This window comes from Pelophylax lessonae, assembly GCF_965119305.1.
Source record: "Pelophylax lessonae genome assembly, chromosome: 2".
Taxonomy (NCBI): domain Eukaryota; kingdom Metazoa; phylum Chordata; class Amphibia; order Anura; family Ranidae; genus Pelophylax; species Pelophylax lessonae.
This window is the reverse complement of record NC_138769.1, coordinates 181,175,633-181,199,427: the sequence shown is the minus strand read 5'-3', so window position 1 is coordinate 181,199,427 and position 23,795 is coordinate 181,175,633. Positions and strand designations below refer to the sequence as shown.

Here is a 23,795-nt window from a genome sequence, read left to right as displayed (position 1 = left end):
ACTCCTTAACACTTGACACTCTATTTTGTTGGAGGGGAGTGTGTACCTGGTTTTGACAGGTTGACAGGTACCCACTCCCCCACTTCCCCCACTTCCCCATGGATCACCATTGCAGAAATTCATTTTTTTTCCTATGGTTGATTTGATTCTCCCAGGACCAAAGATTCAGGAGTTGTGAGGAGTTGCATTTTATCTTATTTCAGCACAATTCTAGGTTGCCTCCCTCACCCCCTCCCAGTAACCTTATCCCAAATGTAAACTTCTTTCTGTTTTAATAATGATCAGGATGCATTCCATTTTTCATGGTGTCTTCTGGCTGGTCACATGACAAGTGGGGTCCTTTTCCTCTTCTGGTGCGTAGTCCTGAATGTTGCAGAGAATGGTGCTCACATATTATACACCATTATCTTTCCACTTCCTTTCCATAGATGGAAATTACCCCTGAGCAGCTGCCTAAGCAGAAGCAGCATTGTCACCCTGGAATGTGTACTCCTCATGGACTCAAAGCTGGCATAATTCCTGTCAGCATTTAGTAAGGGAGCACAAGGCATTATGGGTCACCCCCAAACAGTAATGCAAATGTGTTCAAACAGCCAATGAACAGAAATAGGACTCAGCCACTGGGAGCATGTTGGATAAGCATGGCACTGGACATCGAAAGTCTAAAAGGAAAGTGTTGTGGAATTTAAAGAAATTCCCACACCCCAGCAAGGAACAGTTTATAACAGGATAGGTAAAGTTTGGGTTAGGGTGTAGTTATGCCCTTAAAGTGGATAGAATCTTATCCGAACTACAATAAAAAAGTTGTTTAAAAAAAAAAAAGTTGTTTAAAAAAAAAAAAAAAAAGTGGATAGAATCTGACAATTGCTTGCATTTCACTTTATATATATGTCGAGATTGAGAAAATTTAAAATAGTATTGTCCTATATAAAATAATAGTTAAAAATTTGCCTAAGGGATGCTTTTGAATTCCTATACTGTAGTTATCTAACCACAACATCCAACACCATTTGGCCAGTTGGCAGTATACATACTTAAAAGGGTACCTAGAACAATTTATTTATCTGGATTTAAGTACATGTTATTAACTACTATTTTGAGATGATAATGATGTACTTTGTAATAGTCACAGCAAGTACTGTATAGATTAAATCCTCATATATTTGTCACCAATAAATACAAAGCCTGCATATTCTTACTCCTGAAGCAAAATGCCTAAAACTATACCTAATTAATTCTCTGTGTTTCCAAGGTTACCTGAGCCATTTTTACCCCTGTCTTTTCTGTCATATAACTCTGCTATTTATATTAATATTCCTCTTATGATGGCTATCCAAAAATGCATATTTTCATATTATTCATTATCAGAAATCCAGATTACACCTCTTATGCGTAATAATGTGTTACTATGGTTACATGACTTGTGTTTTATTACTAATTAGTAGAACAATACTGCCAAAGGCCTACTAATACAATGAGAAGTAAATAAATACAATAGCTAGGAATAGGAATTCAAATTTGCGTTGAATATGTCATTAATGTTAGAAATATGCTTTAAGAGGAATTCAACTGAAATGCAGTGCAAATGCATTTGCAATAGTATACTTTGAACTATACAAAATTAAGTCACTATCTGCAACAGTAATTATAGCAATATGTGATTGATGGATTAATAATTTAGGAGAAACCACTAGTGAGTCACAGTGTATAGATATAAACCTGTCTTTCGAATCACATCTAAACTCTGCACAGCATATACCACAATGTATTGTAGAATAAAAATATGTTTTCCCATTACCACAGTCGGTATGTGGTGAAAAGAAAATTTTGGAAATATAGGTCAGTGGATGGCCAAGTTTTTTTCCTAGTTTCTGTTAACCCCACCAAAAGAGTTTGTTAGTGGGTGTTAAGCATAAGAAACAGGGAGAATATTAGTGTAGTTAAAACTTGCTGTCCGGAAAATGTTATCCCCTCCATGGCCAGGCCATTTTTTGCTATTTGGCACTGCGGTACTGTAACTGGCGATTAGTCGGTAATGAAACACTGTACACAAAACAAAATGTATATCATTTTTTTTACAGAAATAGAGCTTTCTTTTGGGGGTATTTAATTATTGTTTGTGACATGAGCAAAAAAAAAAAAAAGCTTTTGAAAAAAAAAATCTATCTATCTATCTATCTATCTATCTATCTATCTATCTATCTATCTATCTATCTATCTATCTATCTATCTATCTATCTATCTATCTATCTATCTATCTATCTATCTATCTATCTATCTATCTATCTATCTATCTGTGTGTGTGTATATTTATATGTATATGTATATATATATATATATATATATATATATATATATATATATATATATATATATTTTTTTTTTTTTTTTATTCAATAGCTTTGTTTTTTTTATTTTTTTGCTTATGTCACAAAAAAATATTTTTTTCTGCTATAAAACATATACAATAAAAACATGAAGAAATCAGATTTATTCATTTGGGTGTGCAGATCATGTTCTAGGTACGTGATCCAGCACAGGGAGGCTGATTTGCCACCATACTAGGACGCTAGTCAGTCAGCAATTGGTTAAATTATTGGCAACATTTTTTAATTTTTGATAGAGTAGAGAAGATTTAAAACTTCTGTCCTTTTTTGCCATCTCTGTCCTATTTAGGAGATTTCCCTTTACATTCACAGACCCAACAATTAGTAAAAGGAATTATCTCCAAAGTAAAGGGAAACCTTTCTTACACAGCATCTTAGAGAGTTGTCATCAGAATAAGTTTCTCCATTGGAAGACTTTCTATCCAGCCCTGTTCTGGTTACAGTAATTTTTTCTTTCAGGCCTGGTTATTATGGTCAATCTAACAAACTAAGAGGGGATCTAACTTTTTCTTACTCTAGCTGTCAGGAAAACTGATCTCATGCCAATGCCACAAAATGTGCATGCATGCAGAATGGTCCATAAAACTGTGCACAGAATTAGGACTATGTGTGTATCTACATATGCATGTGAGCAAAAATGTGTACTTGAGCCTTACCGTGCTCATTAAGATGAGCATGCATGTTTGGCACCCAGTGGTTTATTTAAAATATTGTAGGACTCAGGATCATTACTGAGTGGTTGTCAGCTTCTCTGCCTGGGACCTGATCCCTTGCTTATGTCTGTATCCTGAACTGGCTTGTTGACTCTGCTTGTTTCTTAACTCCTGTTGCTGTCTTCAGCGTGTGATCTGACCTCATCTCCTGCCTGATGTTCTGGTATCTGCTCTGCTCACCTGATACAGACCTTGAACTGGCTCTGACTCTGTTCCTGCTTCCTGATTCATTACCTCTGTCACCAGGTTATTGCCAACTTCTGCCGACCTGATCCCGCATCTGCCAGCTAGCCTTCTGCACTTTCATCAGCTCAACACCTGCTACAAGATCTCTCAACCCAAATCTCCTACAGGCACCTGTTCTCCTTTGTGCCCTGTTATACTTTCAACCCCAGACAAAACAGGACAAGAGGTGTAAGGGAAGCGTCAACTTGGCCTTGACCAGGTACAAACTGTAATGGTCACTATTTACAACAATGAGAACCAATATGAGATCAAAATAACAACCACATGGTTGAAAACATGGACCAGTATGGCAAATGACATATTGATTATTATTATATAGGATTATCACCTAGTGAATCAAGCTATGTTATTTGAGTGCCTCTGTCTTCTGTCAGTGTCATTCGGAATGACATATAGTAACAGTATATTTTTTTTATAACTGGTTAAAGTGTTCTTTACCATTAACTTTAGAAATGTAATCTGTCTTTTTCCTTTTAACTCAACATTTTTTTTTTTTTACTCAGACATCCATATTTGGAATATGAAATTCACTTCTTAGGGCCTATGTGCAATGAGATTAGCATATTTCTGTCATACTGCATGTGGAAAGAATATATTATAAACTATAATAACATGATTAACATATCTTTTATATTGTTTTGGTTTTGAGTCTCTCAAGGTTTTTAAAGATGTTCATTTGTCCATCATACATTAAAGAGGTTGTAAACCGAGAAAAAATTTTTTTCTCTTCTTTACATCCTGAAAGAGAAACACATAATGAGCTAGTATGCATCGCATAGTAGCTCATTATGAAATACTTACCTTAGAACGAGCCCCCGCCGTGCCGTCCGCTTACCTGTATGACGGGCGACATGTATAGTCGCCCGTCTTCCGGGATCGCGGCATCCGGCCATCTGATTGGCCGGAGCCGCGGTGACGTCACTCCCGCGCACGCGCGCGGGAGCCGACAGTCACGGCACGGGGCTCTGAAGGAACGGCACGATCAGCCGTTCCTTCAGAGCGCATGCGCCAGTGACGTCACTGGCTGCATTAAAGGTAAATATCTCCTAAACGGTACATGTTTAGGAGATATTTACAGTACCTATAGGTAAGCCTTAATATAGGCTTACCTATAGGTACAACTTCCTGAGGAGGGTTTACTTCCTCTTTAAGGGGTAGGTAGACAATTACCTTTAAAATTATGCATCTTGCACATCTTGTTCCCCTTTAAAGTTCCTTTTAAGCCCCCAATTTTAGCTTCAATGGAAAACCTAAATATAGGAAGATGTTTTTGAAAATTAGCTAAAGAGTCCAAAGGAATGCTTGGAAAATAGAGACCAAGCCCTAAATATTTTTTTAACAAGGATCGCCAAGACTTGTTCATTGGCATTCTCTTTCCATTGAACAAGCTCTTGGCACTAAAACTCATGAGCTCTTTTTGCTTTGATTATCTGCATGTGGTTGCCGCACTAATTTTTGTTATAAGCTGACACTGAACATCACTTCACAGCATCAGTCACAAATTTAGAATTTTCTTGTTAGTATTTCCTTATGGATATAGCATCACTGTCTCAAAATGAATTTAGACAAAATGAAACAAGTTATACTTTCAGTCTTAGCTGGCTAACTTCCAAATCTTAGGATCAGATTTTCTGGAAAAGAGAATTCACTTGTGAATTCTGAGTATATTAAAAGAACATGGATGCATACCGTGGTCTAGTTTCTTCCCATGTACATGGCAAGTTATTTTCTGAATTTTTAACTAAGCCGCTGCACTATTACACTTCCTGAAGTTCTGAGTTTCATTTACTTTTCTAGCATATAGTTACTTAAGTTAAAAAAGGGCTTTGTCAAAGTTCCATTCTTCATAAACAAAGAAGAATTTGTAAAGTGTGCAATCCCATTGTGTGATTCCAGGCGATAGGGATGTAATATTTATACATGTCATTTAGGTAAATTGGAAGCTAATGCCTAATATAAGTTCATTTTTTTAAAGACAAAGACTTTCAAAACAGACTCAGATTCACAATTATGAGTTTCTTTGAGGTGCATTGAGCCATGTTCATTAACATTTATTGCATTGTGGCATAAAACTGCACTTCTTTCAAAAGCTCTGTTTCATTTTAACAATATGCCTTTACTTTTTATATATAAGAAATGTATTCTCTCGCTAGACAGGAAGGGCAGATTACAACTGTGACAACTGAGAATGTTCTGGAAGGACTTACAGGATTGTATTTACTGTAGCTAAAGTAGTCTCCCTGTGCCTGGATGGGCTGGACCAGCAGCATTTCATGCCTGTAACCATCATTGAAAGCCAGTGCGGTGGTAAAACATAGCATAGGGATACCATACTACACTCTAGTGCTCACTACTCTGAGCCATTAATCCTGACAATTGTGCATCTCCTTTTTGAAGAAATCATCCAAAAAAAAAAAAGATTCTGCAGATCTGGATTTCTGTCTTGGTCTTGTCCAAAAAAAAAACACACTGCGGATGATGTAGCCTCCCCTCCAAATCATACTGATAGTGCTATAATTCAACTTCATTCCAAATTCCTGGGCCGCCTGGTGAAAAAGGACGAATCCTTGTGCATATGAAATGATCTTGTATGCATATAGTGCCATTTCTATGTCCTCATGGAATGCCTTCTTGTCCCTCTTAAAGGGACATGTTTTGGTCCTTGTAGCTGCTTGATTCCAACTTTTTGTTCTTTCTTTAGCTATGACAGACAGGGTGTAAACATGGTTTCACCGATGAGGGTCACAGGAACAGCGAAATCTAGAGTAGAGATTGCCGTCCATTTTCCTGTTCCTTTCTGCCTGGCTGTGTCCTGAATTTTGGACAGCAAGTGAGTACCATTGGCATTACTGTATTTTAGGATGTCAGCTGTGATCTCAATTAGAAATGAGTCCAGCTCAGTCTTGTTCCACTCTTCAAACGTCTTTGCGGATTCATTATAAACCATTTGCAGCATGTCCTTCATCAGATAATACAGTAAGTCTCACAGTTCAGCTGCCTGTCACCATATTTAATGCTATTGTGCACCATATTCACAAAGTGGCTAGAACCTTTATCACCCCCCCCCCAATCACAGCACGGCTGCTTTCCAACCTTTGTGGCTATGCTTTGGAAGATATATTTGATATAAGGCCAAGCTTCCTGGTCTCCTCCAGGCATCAAAGAGGGCCCATATCTTGCTCCATCCTTCCTGCCACTAACACTGCTACCAATAAATAGGATTCCCTTTTGTTTAAGTTATTTGCATCGCCTCATTGTGTAATGGTATTCAGAGTTCCCACCATCAATGATGATGTAACTGGGAAACAGTCATTGAACAAGGCATAGATTCATGCTGGTCACAGGTGAGCCAGCTCCAATGGCATGATCTCTCCATGCAGGGTGCTCACCCAGTCGCAGCTGTAGCAATCCGAGGAAAGGAAATCTGGATGGCTGCACACCAATGCTAAGAACCAAAACGCCTTTATTTGTTCAAACTCATGAAGAACATAAAGAGCACAATATGTAGAAGCATGAGAGGAATGGGAAGATAGGGCACCCCAAAAAAAGAAAAAAGGAGAAAGGAAAGTCAAATATTGTTTCAAAACATTATGTTGAAAGGACAGTTAGTTATAGTTGCCTCCTCCTGCACCTTTTTCCTCCTCTCCTGGTCCTTTTGTATTCCTCTTTCCTTTCTTCTTTTTTCTTTTTGTGGCACCATTTTTAAAGGAGGTCCAGAGGCATTCTCAGAGCTTAACCCAATTTTTCTATCCAGAGATGAATCTGATAATGATCTGGTGAAGGTATAATCCATAATCTCATTCTCCGTATCAGAGAAGGCTACATGATTCCCAGCGGCTCCAGATTGTGAGGAGGACCAGGAGAGAAGGAAAACAGCGCAGAAGGAGGCAACAATTACAATCCGAGTGGTCAGAGACACAAGTGACACACAATGTCCTAATTCTTTCTGGTAGAGGAATCAGAGTCATCATTATTATCTAAGGGACTAAATTTTTGTCCATTTTGGCTTATTTGAAACCATATTATGTATTAATAAATTTGCAAGAAATTTACCATTAAGAAAACATTACTTTTAGGATACTGTGGAAAATGGATTTGGGGTTATCACTGCTAGTTCTCCACATACTTTACATACAGGGTTTATGAGCTTTGTGCCATTAATGATTTAGAGGGAGGAATTCGGCCCTGCTGGGGGGGCACATTATCTGTGTGTGCGCTCTTCAAACAGCGATAAGATTTTTATCCCATTAAGGATCAATTTCTCGCCCATGACAGCCAATCCAATGAGAGCGATGTCAGCTTCAGCCATGGTTCCTCTATAATGTTACATTCACCCAGTGCCCGAATAAGTCCTCTCTGCACTCTTTTGCCATGTAAGAATATGCCTTTATGATGTACTAACATTACTATGACTGATATAGTAAAGGTGTGGAAAGGTCAGGCATCTCCGTATAAACCAAATTGCTACTTTTATTGTAACCATGTTTTAAGTCATTAATATATGCAGGGAATGGTATTTCTGTTTTAAAAAAAAACATGAAATTAAATTATTCTCAAAATATAAAGGAGAGACGTGAGCTTTTTAGCATTCACTGGGATTGACGTACTACTCACTACTACAAAGTGCATTTATCAGTATTTATGGGTGACCAGATGGTATAGGTCTCATTCTGTATCAATAGGTAGCTCCAATATATTGTAGAATTACGTGGACCATCATTATTATCCGTAGTTTTTGGCAATCACCACTAGTGTGATAAATGATTGTTACTTTATCAAAGGGCACAATCAAACTTTCAGCTTATTTTTTAACAGGCAGAAACTCTGTCCCTGGCTCAAGCACAGCAAAATGCTGTACCAGTTTTGTAAAAACTAAATTGGTTTATTGGGTCTCGCTGTGTAACTGGCTTTGTGGCCAAAACTGTTTCACTCCACTTTGCCAACTGCTGTTACAGTCTGAATGGGAACACAAGGCTAAATTCCATAGATTTGTAATGATCATCAGTTGTCTGGAGAGTACCACTACTTTATATGCTAGAAAAAAAATGTTCCCTATATGCTCTGACAGTAAGCATTGTAAGTGGGCCTAAAAATATGTATTTATGGCTTTCTTTGTGAAACTGCATTTTGTTTGTATAGAAATAATGTTCTAGTATGTGTTATATCTTTATAAACACTTGGATTTATTGTTGTTCTTGATTAAAAAGTGCATCTTTGTTGGTTGCAGTGATGCAATAAAACCTGTAATTGTAATCATCGATAAAGATGGTACAAAGCTGCAGGAGCTTTAAAACAGGATTTTTATTCATATTTTCATACAAAGCATGGTGGTAGGCCTAAAGTGAACCGGTGGGAAAGCCTAAAGAATTAAACAAACTTTTTGCTTTAAACTATGCAGCAAAATATACTGCAAAAAAATGTAATTTGTCCTAAATATTTATTGAAATGTCTTATTTATTGCCAGAATCCTAGCTCCATGTTCATTGTTATAAGAGCTTTCCAACTGGCATCTTGTGGGCTGCAAGTAGGCCCGATGGATCTTCGTTTCAAGCCTAGAAGGTTGTTGTAAATATTTAAATGATTACCTCAATATCATTAGCAGTCACTATTAAAATGACCCAAAATGGGGACTTTAACTATTTACTACTAACAATATTAATTAATAGTCTGTGTTAGTTGTTTCCTTCTGTATCCATGGACTCTGTAACTAGCTATTCAATCTGCTCACTGAGTTTACAGGCCTAAAGAGAACATTAGACAAGTGGTACATCCTGTTAGCTTTAATCCTAGGTGGTTGCTCTGCTCTGAGACTAGAGCCATTTCCCAGTGGCAGTGCATCACTTTCATTTAAGGTGATGTGAGAGGGAGATTCAGTGGCTGCATATAGAGCTTAAAGTGATTGTATAGTCTTTTTTTTATTATTAAAATAATAAACATGTTATACTGACCTGCTCTATGCAGTTGGTTTCACACAGAATAGCCCGGATCTTCCTCTTCTCAGGTCCCTGGCTGGACCTTCTGGCCCCTCCCTCCTGCTAAGTGCCCCCACAGCAAGCAACTTGCTGTGGGGGCACCCAAGCTGATCTTCAGCCCCGTGTATCCATTCAGACATGGAGCTGCCATTCAGCCCTGCCCCCTCTCTCTCCTGATTGACTAACTGAGTTTGTATGACAGCGGTGGGAGCCAATGGCGCCGCTGCCAATCAGGAGAGAAAGTCCTGAATTGCTGAGGCACTCATGGACATTGCTGGATAGAGATAGGCTCAGGTAAGTATTAGGGGGAAGGTCTGAGGGGGACTGCTGCACACAGAAGGCTTTTTATCTAAAATAAAAAAACCTTCTGACTTTTCAACCCCTTTAAGAAAAAGAAAAAGCAACTCCCTCAGCCCCCCTAATACTTACCTGAGCCCCATCTTGATCCAGCGATGTTACATGGGAGACTCAGCTGTTTGGGGCTCTCCCTCCTGATTGGCTGAGACACACAACTGGTGCCATTGGCTCCCACTGCTGTCAAACAAAGTCAGTGAGCCAATGAGGAGAGAGATGGTTGGGGCTGATTTGCGGCTCTGTGTCTGAATGGACACATAGAGCAGTAGCTTGTGTGCCCCATAGCAAGCTGCTTGCTGTGGATGCACTCTGCAGGAGCCAGGAACACCAGCCAGGGACCCAGGAAGAGCCGGATCTGGGCTGCCCTGTGCAAAACCAACTGCATAGAGCAGGTAAGTATAACAGTATAAAAAGTATTGGGACACATGCCTTTCCATGCACATTAACTTTAATGGCATCCCAGTCTTAGTCCATAGGGTTCAATATTGAGTTGGTCCACTCTTTGTAGCTATAACAGCTTCAACTCTTCTGGGAAAGCTGTCCACAAGGTTTTGGAGTGTGTCTTTGAGAATGTTTGACCATTCTTCCAGAAGGGCATTTGTGAGGTCAGACACTGATGTTGGAGAGAAGGTCTGGCTCGCAGTCTGCGCTCTAATTTATCCCAAAGATGATCTATCAGTTTGAGGTCAGGTTGTGCATGCCAGTCTGGTTCCCAAACTCACTCAAATTCATGTCTTTATGGACCTTGCTTTGTGCATTGGTCCAGATCACTTAGTGAAGGGGGAATTATGGCTGGGGGTTGTTTTTCAGGGGTTGGGCTTGGCCCCTTAGTCCCAGTGAAGGGAACTCTTAAGGCGTCAGCATACCAAGACATTTTGGACAATTCAATGCTCCCAACTTTGTGGGAACAGTTTAACGATGGCCCCTTCCTGTTCCAACATGACTGCGCACCAGTGCACTAACAAGGTCCATAAAGACAAGGATGAGTGAGTTTGGGGTGGTGGAACTTGACTGTCCTACACAGAGTCCTGACCTCAAACCGACAACACCTAGATATGTATACTGTGTATATATAGATAATTAGATTTCAATTTGTAAAAAGAAAAAAAAGTTTATTTAGATGTGGCACTCCATTCATTTGTTAAGTTGGACACCACTATTTTACTATTTTCTATGATTGTGCTGTATGTGCTGACTACTTTTCCCAGTTCAGTAGAGCTTTTCACTTTTATTTGGGAAGCCTTTTTTTGCCAAAAGTCATAAGGAACTTGGCCGTTCTATTAGTAATCTGCAATTGTTATCTTTAACCAAATGATTTCCAGTATGGCAAAGTATGTTTTTGACTCTCATTGACTTACGGAACTGACTGTGATCTGAGACACCAGAAAATTGACACAACAATGTAATACCATTGAAATAAATATTATATATTGGCTACTAATATACCATAATAATGATAGAAACATTGAGCTGAGCAGTAGGTTAGTACAAAAAGCAGTCAGTTGGGTTAATTGTTGGTAAACTCTGAGGGTTTCAATCTGAAGGACAATCATTTTGATTTTGTTACATTCTATTCTACCATTTCATTTCACATACAAATTTTATTTTCTAGTTACTGTATATATAACCAACATATCAAGCAACAGACTAATTTGAAACAATATTGATTTCCAACACTTTAAAATGATAAAGTTACATGTATAAAACCATAAACCAGCAAGTAAACATTATTATTTAACCTAAAACATTTAGTTAAAAATGAAATCACATATTTCACCTAAAAAGTCAACTGACACTTTTAAAAAAAAGCCATACTGAATATGTGAAGCATGCAGACATTAATACAAACTGGTTTAATTTGCATTTACCTAAGCCATATTATGAATTTTGTTTGGTTACTAAGATTGCAGTGGTTTACTGCACTCTGCACACACAATCATTACATTATGCATTACATTATTAAAGACCTAAACGTGGAATTAAACTGTTAACAAAATTGTAACATGTGATCCAAAATGAGTAGGAGGAAGAGGGGAATGAGAGAGTCCCACAAACTAATGGGGTCTCTCAACCTCTTGAAAAAGTTGGGACTTCAGAGGCTAATAATAGGTGCTGATCTTGATGGAAATAAGTACAACAATCATCTAAAAAATATCATTTATTACATATATGCGTACAAAATATAACAATATACATGTATTTGATAAAACATGATAAATTCATGCACATAAGTCAATAAGACAGAGTTGATTAACCACTAGAGCCCCGATGCCTCTATTGACCAAGGCAGCTCATATATAATATATGACAATTCATGATAAATCATGATAAAAATCATACAAATATGGGGTTCACTGGTGGTAAGAGACAGAGACAGCGTGAGCTCCGTGAGGAGAGGCTGTTTGGTGGTATCACAGGACCGGACCCTTTTTGTTCATGCAACACTATTCTTTCTTAGCATTTGCCTCAAAGTGAGGAATGCACTGGATAGATTAATCCTTTTGTGACAAACGGATGTTCCCCACTACCTCATTTGTGACCACCAATTCATGCCTGGCGGCTAATAAGGGACTAACCATTGGAGCTATTTGTGATATGTTTTTCACATTAACTAGACACTCCATTCTGATCAAGGGGTGAAGCAACTAAGTAATGCCTGTTCTGTAGACAAGTTTTCAGGAATCGCCTGAGGAAGCGACCAAGCGAAACGCGTCACGATTCCACATTTACCACCAGTGAACCCCATATTTGTATGATTTTTATCATGATTTATCATGAATTGTCATATATTATATATGAGCTGCCTTGGTCAATAGAGGCATCGGGGATCTAGTGGTTAATCAACTCTGTCTTATTGACTTATGTGCATGAATTTATCATGTTTTATCAAATACATGTATATTGTTATATTTTGTACGCATATATGTAATAAATTATATTTTTTAGATGATTGTTGTACTTATTTCCATCAAGATCAGCACCTATTATTAGCCTCTAAAGTCCCAACTTTTTCAAGAGGTTGAGAGACCCCATTAGTTTGTGGGACTCTCTCATTCCCCTCTTCCTCCTACTCAATTGTATTTACAGGGATGTGGCAATAGTAGGACATAGAGTATCTCTCATTCTTTTTTATATGTGATCCAAAATCATGAAACCCTTTGGGAAAAGTAGGACACATGAGAGCTTTAAACATGATGTATTCCAGCAGTGTTATTAATTATTCTATTTAAATATGACATTGCCATAGTATTTGTTCAAGTATAAAATACAATTGCTAAAATCCAGCTTTGAAAAATAAGTAAATTCTAATAGATAGCAAATACAGCAATATAAGCATAGCTATGGTCAACTTAACAAGAAAAAATAAATGTTAAAAGAAAGTTTTTTCCATCGGATACATCCATATTTGGGAATTCTGACCAATGGCAAAATCATACAAATAATAGCATTTTTTCTCCACGAACACACTAAAGGTGTTGTAGTTCGAGTTTGTTACACCTGCATTAGAGAACAAAAAGTTACTTTGACACTCAATCAAGTCAATTAAGTGCATATCTTCTTAGAGTCCTTTGTGTCCTGTCTGTGCAAACACACCAAAACCATTCCATTATTCAGTACTGCTTATCACTGCTTAGAGCATCTTGCACACTGAATGATAAAAAATATAATAAACTCTATATTCTATTTGTATTATAATAGGGACAGCACCACTAAAAAGGAAAGCACAAAGATGAAAGAAAATTCGGAGAGCTTTTTCTAACCTTGAAGCAGAGACAAATTAGGAGGGGAGGGGAGGGGGGGGGGGCATCTAACTTCCAATGTCAATGGTAATTCTTGATTGTTTATCAATTTAACTAACCGATCTTTGGTTTTTCCTATGCCAGGCATCCTCACACTTCAGTGGAAACCCTACTACTATTGCTAAGCTTCTAATTACTAGCTGACAATCATGGCAAGGAGATGTGAAAAACATGCTGTGATGGAATATTTGACATAGTCCTGGAACGAGCACTAAATTGTTAAGTTCTGCGGTACTCTTTTAATTGAAACTGTTCTTTGCTGCCAAACAGAACAAAACATGGTTGGCATGCTGGTGGTGATGAGATCTTCTCTGTTCTGTTAGCTGCTGGAGGTGAGATGAGATCAGCTAAAAATAATTTAAAGCTGGAAATGTCCCTCATATTATCCCTATCTTTTTCATGTATGTAATGAAACCCTGATAACAGCAACATCAGCTGGAGTCTGTGCATGTTTGAAGGTTCTTCCAGTGGAGCATTACATTTGTTTTATATTTGGCATATATTTTTTTGTCAAAGCTTAACTATACAAGCTTAAGTTAGGAGCTGATTGGCTACAATGCACAGCTGCACCAGACTTTGCACTTTCCAGTTTTAATAAATCAATCCCTTAGAGTGGTTCTAAAGGCAGAAGGTTTTTTTTTTATCTTAATGCACACTATGCACTACGATAAAAAACTGTCCGTGTGCAGCAGCTCCCTCAGCACCCTAATACTTACATAAGGGATTCAGCTGTCCGGGATTCTCCCTCCCGATTGGCTGAGACAAACAGCTGGTGCCATTGGCTCCCATTGCTGCAAAACACAATATATATATATATACTGTATATATATATATATATATATATATACTATACTACCAAAAGTATTGGGACACCTGCCTTTACATGCACATGAACTTTAATGGCATCCCAGTCATAGTCCATAGGGTTCAATATTGAGTTGGCCAACATTTTAGAGATGTAACAGCTTCAACTCTGGGAAAGCTGTCCACAAGGTTTGGGAGTGTGTCTTTGGGAATGTTTGACCATTCTTCCAGAAGCGCATTTTTGAGGCCAGGCACTAATGTTGGACGAGAAGTCCTGACTCACAGTCTCTGCTCTAATTCAGAGAGTCTGGACTCTCTGCAGGCCAGTCAAGTTCCTCTACCTCAAACTCACTCATCCATGTCTGTTTGGACCTTGTTTGTGCACTGGTGCACAATCAAGTTGGAACAGAAATGGGCCATCCCCAAACTGTTTCCAGTTGGGAGCATGCTGATGCCTTAAGAGTTCCCTTCACTGGAACTAAGAGGCCAAGCCCATTCCTTGAAAAACAACCCCACACCATAATCCCCCCTCCACCAAATGATTTGGACCAGTGCAAAAAGCAAGGTCAATTAAAGACATGGATGAGTGAGTTTGGGGTACAGGAACTTGACTGGCCTGCACAGAGTCCAGATTTTAACCCGATAGAACACCTTTAGGATGAATTAGAGTGGAAACTCTGAGCCAGGCCTTCTTGTACACCATCAGTGCCTGGCCTCACAAATGAGCTTCTGGAATAATGGTCAAACATTCCCATAGACACACTCCTAAACTTTTGTGGATAGCCTTCCCAGAAGAGTTGAAGCTGTTAAAGTTGCAAAGAGTGGGCCAACTCAATATTGAACCCTACAGACTAAGACTGGGATGCCGTTAAAGTTCATGTGCCTGTAAAGGCAGGTGTCCCAATACTTTCAAATATATATATATATATATATATATATAGTTGTATAAATATATAATACACTCAGTATATATTTAAAAAAACATTCTAAACGTTATATTGGTCAATTTAACAGATAATCTGAATTAAGATAAAATCTGTAGCTTCAGTTGCACATTATTGTAATCATTTGACAAACAATATTTTTATATTATATTGTATAAAGACTGTATGGCTATAGAATGTATAACCTCAGAAAGAACAAAGAATCTGTATATTTTGAAACTATGTAATTATACAGGTTTTTGCCTTCACTAAAAAACAGACCCATTGTATCTCTTCGTACAGCAACACAACAGCCACAACATATATGCTCTTTTTTATAGGCACCTACTATTTCTCATGCTCTCTTAACGTGACACTTGTAAACACATACACAACTTTTAACTCCTGTCAATTCATACCTAAAATTTTAAATAATGTTTGATCATTTGGTGATGAATAGCAATATTTTAAATGTTTGTTCTATGACTTTAGGGGTTTGTAAATCAGATGATTTGGTTTATTGTAAGCATGTTGTAGGGTCACTGCATAGTCAGCTATCCTCAGGGTACCATCTGGTACTGCATCCCATTTACACCTACTTAGCATAGCTAGCTTATGTCTCTTCATTTTGATATAACAATGATTATTAAAATGCCTTTATACCTTAAGGTCTTGTTCACATGGGCTTCATCTTGTATAAGAACAGTATGTACCGCAAGCTTTTGGCAAGCTAATACAAAGTATATGAGAAGCTTTCATCAGGCTTTGAGCAGCTTTGTTAATTTCAATTCCAGTTTGAGAATGTTGAACACAGATCTTAAACCCCAATTGAACTTTGAGTAAAAATGAACTTAATGCATTCCAGGTGTATAAAAACAAATGTTCCATTTTTTTTTCTCTTTTTAAAAGTCAGCCACGGCATGAAAAGAGTGGGACCTTAGTTTTTTTTTTTTTTTTGGGGGGGGGGGATTAATTATCTCTTAAAGCTCTTTAGTCGGGTGGGGTTATGAGCTTTCCTGATTGCACAGCTATAGTCCTGACTCTAAGTAGGTAAGTTGGACCTCTGCAGTGTGACTACTGCTTACCTGCAGAGTGTTGACTTTTGCAGCAGCTGGCAAGGGACAGGCTTTTTCACACAGACTGTAACTTTGAATGAAATGAACTGTAAATCATTAAACACCTTGTGATTTTAAACACTAGGGATACATGTAGCTAATTTAAATGTGCAGTTTAGTGGGCTTTAATGGGAGCCCTGACTGTCCCTTCAAGCAAGCAGGCTCATCAGGCTTTCAACAAACTTTATATGGTACTGAAGCTCGCTGACACTTGCTTGAAGCACCTTCATTAAAATGTGCACTTTGCATGCTCCATGGTGCTGAAACTCGCTGATACTTGCATGAAGCACCCTAATTAAAACGTGCACTTTGCATGCTCCATGGTGCTGAAGCTCGCTGATAATTGCTTGAAGCACCCTCATTAAAACGTGCACTTTGTATGCCCAATGGTGCTGAAACTTGCTGATACTTGCTTGAAGCAACCTTTATTAAAATGTGCACTTTGTATGCCCAATGGTGCTGAAACTTGCTGATACTTGCTTGAATCACCCTCAATAAAATGTGCACTTTGCATGCCCAATGGTGCTGAAGCTTGCTGATACTTGCTTGAAGCACCCTCATTAAAATGTGCACTTTGCATGCTCCATGGTGCTGAAACTCGCTGATACTTGCATGAAGCACCCTCATTAAAACGTGCACTTTGCATGCTCCATGGTGCAGAAGCTCGCTGATACTTGCTTGAAACACCCTCATTAAAATATGTGCTTTGCATGCCCAAAAAGTTACTAAATAGTACTTTAAGGGCTTGTTTACACCTACCTAATCACTGAGGAGTGACCTACTACGTTCAGGTTGCTCTTCAGAAAGCATTTGACAAGTGGTGAAGAGGCATTGTGTCACCTACTCATCACCTGTTTCAACCCCCTAAATACCAGAAAACCGCACTGTGCATGCTTGAGTGGCAGTTGCAGCATGGCCCTATTCACTTAAATGGGTTGCGTTCAGCAAATGGTACCAACCCTCGAGTGCAACAGGGGGTATCATTTCGGACATGGCATATGTGAACCCCCAGCCGCTGTCTCTGTAGAAAAAGGGGGAATGGTTGAGGCTCTCAACCTCAGGGTTTGACCATCCCCCTATTCGCAAGTAAATGAGCTGCAAGGGCTTGTGTATCCTTATTTATTTCTTTGAAGAGTGACCTGCATTCAGGTTGCTCTTAAGTAAGCATATGAAAGGCAGTAAAAAGCATTTCCTCCCCCACACCTGCTTTAACACCTCCTAAATACCAGACAATTGTGCCAAAACTGTGTGTGTTGTGCGCTGTTGCTAGGTGGTTGCAGTGCGGCTGCATTTGCTTAAATGGGTCCTGCTCAGTGGGTCGTGCTCAGTTCCTGCTGCAGCATGTGTACACCCCCTGATGTTGCCTCTGTAGCAAACGAGGAGTGGTTGAGGGGTGTTAAAAATGTGGTTCTACCACAAGGATTTTCACAAATCACAAGTGTAAATGAGCTCAAAGTGTCTGTTTACACCTGCTTTACTGTTTAAAGAGTTATCTGAATTTGGATCTCTCTTCAGAGAGAAATAGACAGGCAGTGAGGAGGCATTGTATCACCTTCTCACTGCCTGTTTTACCCCCCTATCTACCAGACAACCTGGGTTGTGGCACCGCCCCATTCACTTGCATGGGTCGCACTTGGTAGTTGGAATCACCCACTAAGTGCAACAGGAGGTATCATTTTGTTTACAGCTAGGTACCAAAGCATCATAGCCATGAAGCAAAACATTTTGGTCATAGCATATGTATACCCCCTGGGCCATTGCCCCTGCAGGAAAGGGGGAGCAGCTGGGGGGCGGGCAGTAAAAAGGTGGTTTAATGGTGGGGTTTTACTGCTTCTCCCCCTTCCCCAATTGCAAGTGTAAACAAGCCATTAAGGCTTCAATAGAGCTCACCAAAAGCTCTGCAAACACTTTTTAAAAGCACTGCTCCTGTACAATGTGAACAGGGAAAAATGGACAAGCCAAGACAACAGGCGGTATTCAGCTCAGCCATAAAAAGAAATGCTGCAAAAGAGGGAGGATCATCCATACTGCAACATGGATTCGTTTTACGCAGGGGTCCATCTCATATTAAAAATGTCAGCTTTTTTTGTTGGAGTTGATGATATAATGTATTTTTAATACATTAAAAAGTTGATGTTAAAACATATAATAAACCTTATGTAATTCATCCTTGAATTTCAAGCATTAAAATAGTCAATAGCTTCCTCGAAGCAGACATTTAAATGTTAGCAAAGCACATCCAAAATATGTCACTGCCCTTTACTATGCAAATAAGTGAAGATCTCACCAGACAATTTGTGTGCACCATTATATCCGAATGACATTATAAGACAAATGAGCTACTGGTAACAAAAAGACAAGGGTATTTTAAATGAAAAAAATGTGTTAGACAAAGATTGATACTGCTCGAAAAACTCCAAATTTTGCTCACAATCAAACTGTTCTGGATTTTTTTTTTATTACAGCTTCCATTAGAAAGATTATCCAGGGTTTTACAAATTTTTTGCTAATTCTGTTATTCATTGTAGCAATCTTCAAAACTATTTAAAATGTTTATCTATATGATGAACTGGTGCTATAAATTAGTGCTGTTTCTTTATTTTTATTTTTTTACTAAAGATGAAAATATGCCTCTGATGAACCAGCTTCTAAATCTGACTCATGAGGACAAAGGCCAGATATGTAAATGAGCTGCAATGATTTTATGTACAGCCAAGTTGTGGCACCTGACTCTTTCCTACTGTGAATTGGACCACATACTGCCTATACATTTTCTAGAGGATAATACAGAGAGACGTTTATGATAAATAGCACACAGGAAAAGGTGAGTATCATAGCAAACAGATGCTGCTTTACATTTATCCACACTATGCCAGAAATGACAGAATCATTTTGGTTACAGCATGTGTGTGTGTGTGGCAACTTTAAGATCATCTTCCAGTTTTCTGAAGGGGGAGCTGAACACAGAAGGTTTCTTACCTTAACCACTTGATATGGCCTATTTCTGACACATGTCGTTTACAAGTTAAAGTCAGTATTTTTTGCTAGAAAATTACTTACTCAAACATTATATATATATATATATATATATATATATATATATATATATATATATATATATATTTTAGCAAAGACTCTGGGGAATAAAATGGTGGTCATTGCCATATTTTACGTCACACGGTATTTTCGTAGTGGTCTTTCAAACGCAATTTGTTTGTAAAAAATACATTTAACTGAATTTATAAAAAAACTTAACAGTAAAGTTAGCCCAATTTTTGTGTATATTGTGAATGATGATGTTACACTGAGTAAATAGATACCTAATATGTTACGGTTTAAAATTGTGGAATGGCGATAAACTACGGTACTTAAAAATCTCCATAGGCGCTGCTTTAAAAATTTTTAATGGTTACTTTACTGTTTAATAGTTACCATTTTAGAGTTACAGAGGCAGTCTTTTCTAGAATTATTGCTCTCACTCTGACGATCGCGGCGATACCTCACATGTGTGATTTGAACACCGTTTACATTTGTGGGCGCAACTTACATATGCATTTTCTTTGGAGCACACGGGGACGGGGGCGCTTTAAATATTTTACTTTCTTTCTATTTATTTTATTTTATTTTTTATTTTTTTTCACTGTTCCTTCAAAAAAAAAAAAAAAAAAAAATTCTGATCACTTTTATTGCTGTCGCAAGGAATGTAAACATCTCTTGTGACAGTAATTATATCAAGGTAAGCCGCGCTAAGCAGTGAATTTGTGCTATAACACACAAAATATTATATATGGTGAAAATACCAAGTTAAATACTTGAAATATACAGTGAATAAAAATAATAATAATAGCAACAACTTGAATGTGACATACACAAATGTGACAAAAATCAACAGTGACAAATAAAAATGTCTACAAGGTCAAAATTGATCTTGACCACAAAAACTGCTGGAAAACTCATTGGTGGAGGTCACTATCTTTCACTTCAGCTCTTTATTCCTTATTAAGTGGATTGCACTTAAGGTGTAAATTTCACCATTGGGTGTACATTTGTGATATAGGCACCCATAAGTGTTACGCTATGTGATCTTGTATAATTTTTTACATGCACGTGGTCCATGTTTGTTGAGCCTTTCCTGTCGTCTGAGGTTGGAATTTATCCAGAGGTCTATCCTATTGAGGATCCTGGGAGTACACACCTTTGAATCAGGCACTTGATATACCTCAATCTGGTGAGCAGTCTGCGTATCTAGTGGCTGTTCCTTGCAATAGGAGTGATCTAACACTTTGGAATCTCACACGGACTACTGGATTGATCCCCAGGAGTTTTCCAGCAGTTTTTGTGGTCAAGATCAATTTTTACCTTTAGACATTTTTATTTGTCACTGTTGATTTTTTGGGTCCTTATAGGGACTATTGAACTTTAATTAACTCTGCACACAACTTTCTTTACACACTTCCTGGTTGGGTGTATGTCACATTCAAGTTGTTGTTATTATTATTATTTTTATTCACTGTATATTTTAAGTATTTTCACCATATATAATATTTTGTGTGTTATAGCACAAATTCACTGCTTAGCACGGCTTACCTTGATATAATTTTTGTTTAAGTGTTTGTTACACTATAAGCTGCTGCTTATTTGTACATTAGCATAGCGCAGTTATCTTCCAAATTTACTTATCTCTTGTGACAGTAAAAGGCAATGACAGATACTCCTTATAGAGGGACCCCAAATCCTACCTTTGCACTTAAAAGCATTCTAAACACCAAAACCTGCATTTTTGAATACTGTCAATTTTTTAAAATTGGCACCATTGGCAGCCAAGTAAACGGGGAAGTGACATTGTGATGTCGCTTCCGGGTTACTTCATCGGAGACCCAATTGAAGCAGACTCCGTTCAGGACTTCATTCGGAACTCTGACCAGCCAGACTGTGACCAGCCGGCGGACATGCTGGCTGGTTGCTCGGGTCTCCCAGTGTGGCAGAAGGCGGCAGGAGGGGCTCCCTGTGCGGGTGCTTAGCTGCATCTGTTGTTATCATCAGAAAGCAGAACAAGGGCTCTAAAAAATGGTACTTTAGCTGCAGGTATCTCAAGCCAATGTACAGGTACGTCAGTTAGCAGGAAGCGGAAAAAAAAAACTTTTGCCTTTGCAACCATTTTAAATTGAAGAAAAAAGGATTTCTGCCACACAGTATTTATTTAATACTATTGACTTTGGAAGACATACAATGTATACACTCAAAAATAAAATAAAGGAGTACACTGTGTTAGGCCCCTTTGACACAATCGGAGCGATCGGGGCCACCTGTCCTTTTTTCAGGTGGACCAGATCAGGCCACCCATTCTCCTCTATTGGGAGGCGGATGTCAGCAGACATGTGTCCGCTGACACCTGCCTGGCACCTGATACGACAAGATCTGCTGAAAGCAGATGGATGGAGATACGTTCGCCATCCATCCTGTGGGTCAGATCAGATAGGACCGGACAGGCTGCTCATTTTAATCCGATCTCCCCATAGAGAAGAGTGGGATTCTGACAGGTCTGTCTCTACACAGTAAGTGGATCAACAGAGCGATCCCCGCTGAGCAAGCGGAGTCTGTCAAAATGGATCCACTCCATGTGAAAGGGGCCTTAACTTAGCAAAATGAGTGTTCACCAAGTTTAATAAATACCATAAAGCTGTTTTCATTTCAATTAGCTAATCGTGAACAAAAAAATGTTTTTAAAAATCAATAAATAGGTATTCCAGGTAAATACATTTGTACAATATTAAAGTGGACCTGAACTAAAAAATATGTTAATATGTTATAGGAAACTTATAGAAATGTCAATTGTACCTAAACAGTACCCTGAAGATTGTACCTTTTGTCTTGAATTCCTTCTGAAAATAACAGCGTACTTCCTGGTATGTGAGGATGCCTAGGCACTCCTTTGAATAAAGCCTTATAACTGTTTATCTGCAAAGTTAGGCCTAAGGTTGGGTACATGCAGGCCAAATATTAGCCAGTTATTATTGGTTCAACAGGAACCGGACAACATCTGTCTTTCTTTCTCAAAGAAGCCCATCTAATGACCGGCTTTTGTTGAAGGGACATGCTGGAAATCAGCATCCAATCAACACTAGCAGCCAATAGCTGTGAGTGCTGATCAGTGTATTATTGCAAGGGGGCAGTCCCTCTGTGAGAACACATAGGCACAGCGAGGGAGATAGCCTCACTTAAATGGCTGTCTGTTTGTTTTTTCCTTAAGCCAACTGGCTTGAACAAAAAAATAAACTTTTTGTGTGTACCAGGTTTCAGACACTGTTCCTCTGAATCAGGAGATTTGGAGTGGGAATATGTGATGTCATATCTGTGCTGTTCTTTGTTCTCTTTGCTGGAGGCTTTGACATGAGAAAGTAAAACTGCTTCTTTCAAGATCATTTAAAAGTGGTCTTTGAGTTGATTTTACCAAAGTTGAGCTGTGCACACTGTGGAGTTGAGGCTATAGGCTGTTTACTTTGCAGGGGAATTTACCCCATGTTAGTGAATAAGGGTAGGCTCTTCTGACTTTATAATTATTATTAATTATTATTATTTTTTTAATTTGCTTGCACATGATTGAGTATCCTTTGAAAAGTAAATTTAAGCAAAACAAAAAAAAAATTCCATTGCAAAGGGCAAATTCCATTTCAAAGTGATTAGCCTATTTAAATCAAACCCTTTGACAATTCTCCTATAGTTTAATTATTTGAGAAGTCACAAGGTGAGTGTGAGACAACAGCACAGCCAAGAACTTCACAGAAATCATATTTACATGAAAATGTCATCTCTGAGTCAGTATCTAAATCCAGAACATAGAGGTTGACCTTGAGTATGCTTGAACAGAGATGTCACCAACCTTCAGAGAAGGTAGCCAGATGAAGATACTATCAGGTGAATTGTTGCTGCATATACTCTACACACTCCTGTCTTTCTTTCCCCTTTACTATCTGTTGTATGTCCTATTCCTATTGCTCAGCACCTTCATCCTGCTCTATCCTATTCTATCCTATCTTCTATGCTCAGTCTGGCACTAAGAGCATCTAAGGCCCATAAATCCACACAGCAGGCTCCTGCTAGTCCTGAAAATTTAGAATGCATGCACTTACGAAAAATATATCCTGACAAGCTGTCCATTTATGCTATATTACACTAATTATCTGCCGATGCTTTTTTCACCTCACTACCTTTATTGGCTAACTGGCAACCATTATATGTTTCTTGGTTGGGGCATACCACACTTGTTAACCTTGTTGGCCACGATCCTCTAGCTATTTTGTGTCCCCCCCATAGTGGTTCCTTCTTATTACCTGCATCTCCTGCAATGTGGGGCACAGAAGTATGTACGGGGCTCAGTAAAATCAATAGTTTCTTGAACTTTGCTCACACGCCATAAGTTGTCCGGAGGCTTGGGAGTACCTAACTTTGCAAATTATTATCAGGCTGTTCGGCTAGCCCAA

At 38.5% G+C, this 23,795-nt stretch overlaps 1 protein-coding gene and 1 pseudogene across 2 annotated transcripts in view; both read right to left on the bottom strand.

Annotated features, from left to right (window-relative positions):
• The window catches only part of IL1RAPL1 (interleukin 1 receptor accessory protein like 1), a 1,835,933-nt gene that overhangs the window by 1,706,713 nt on the left and 105,425 nt on the right, over positions 1 to 23,795 (bottom strand). The gene's annotated exons all lie outside the window — the stretch shown is intronic.
• The window catches only part of LOC309548012 (6-phosphogluconate dehydrogenase, decarboxylating-like), a 134,873-nt pseudogene continuing 116,787 nt past the window's right edge, over positions 5,710 to 23,795 (bottom strand). The window contains exon 2 of the transcript in view: positions 5,710 to 6,644. The product of the transcript in view is annotated as a 6-phosphogluconate dehydrogenase, decarboxylating-like (transcript). The remainder of the gene's footprint in view (positions 6,645 to 23,795) is intronic.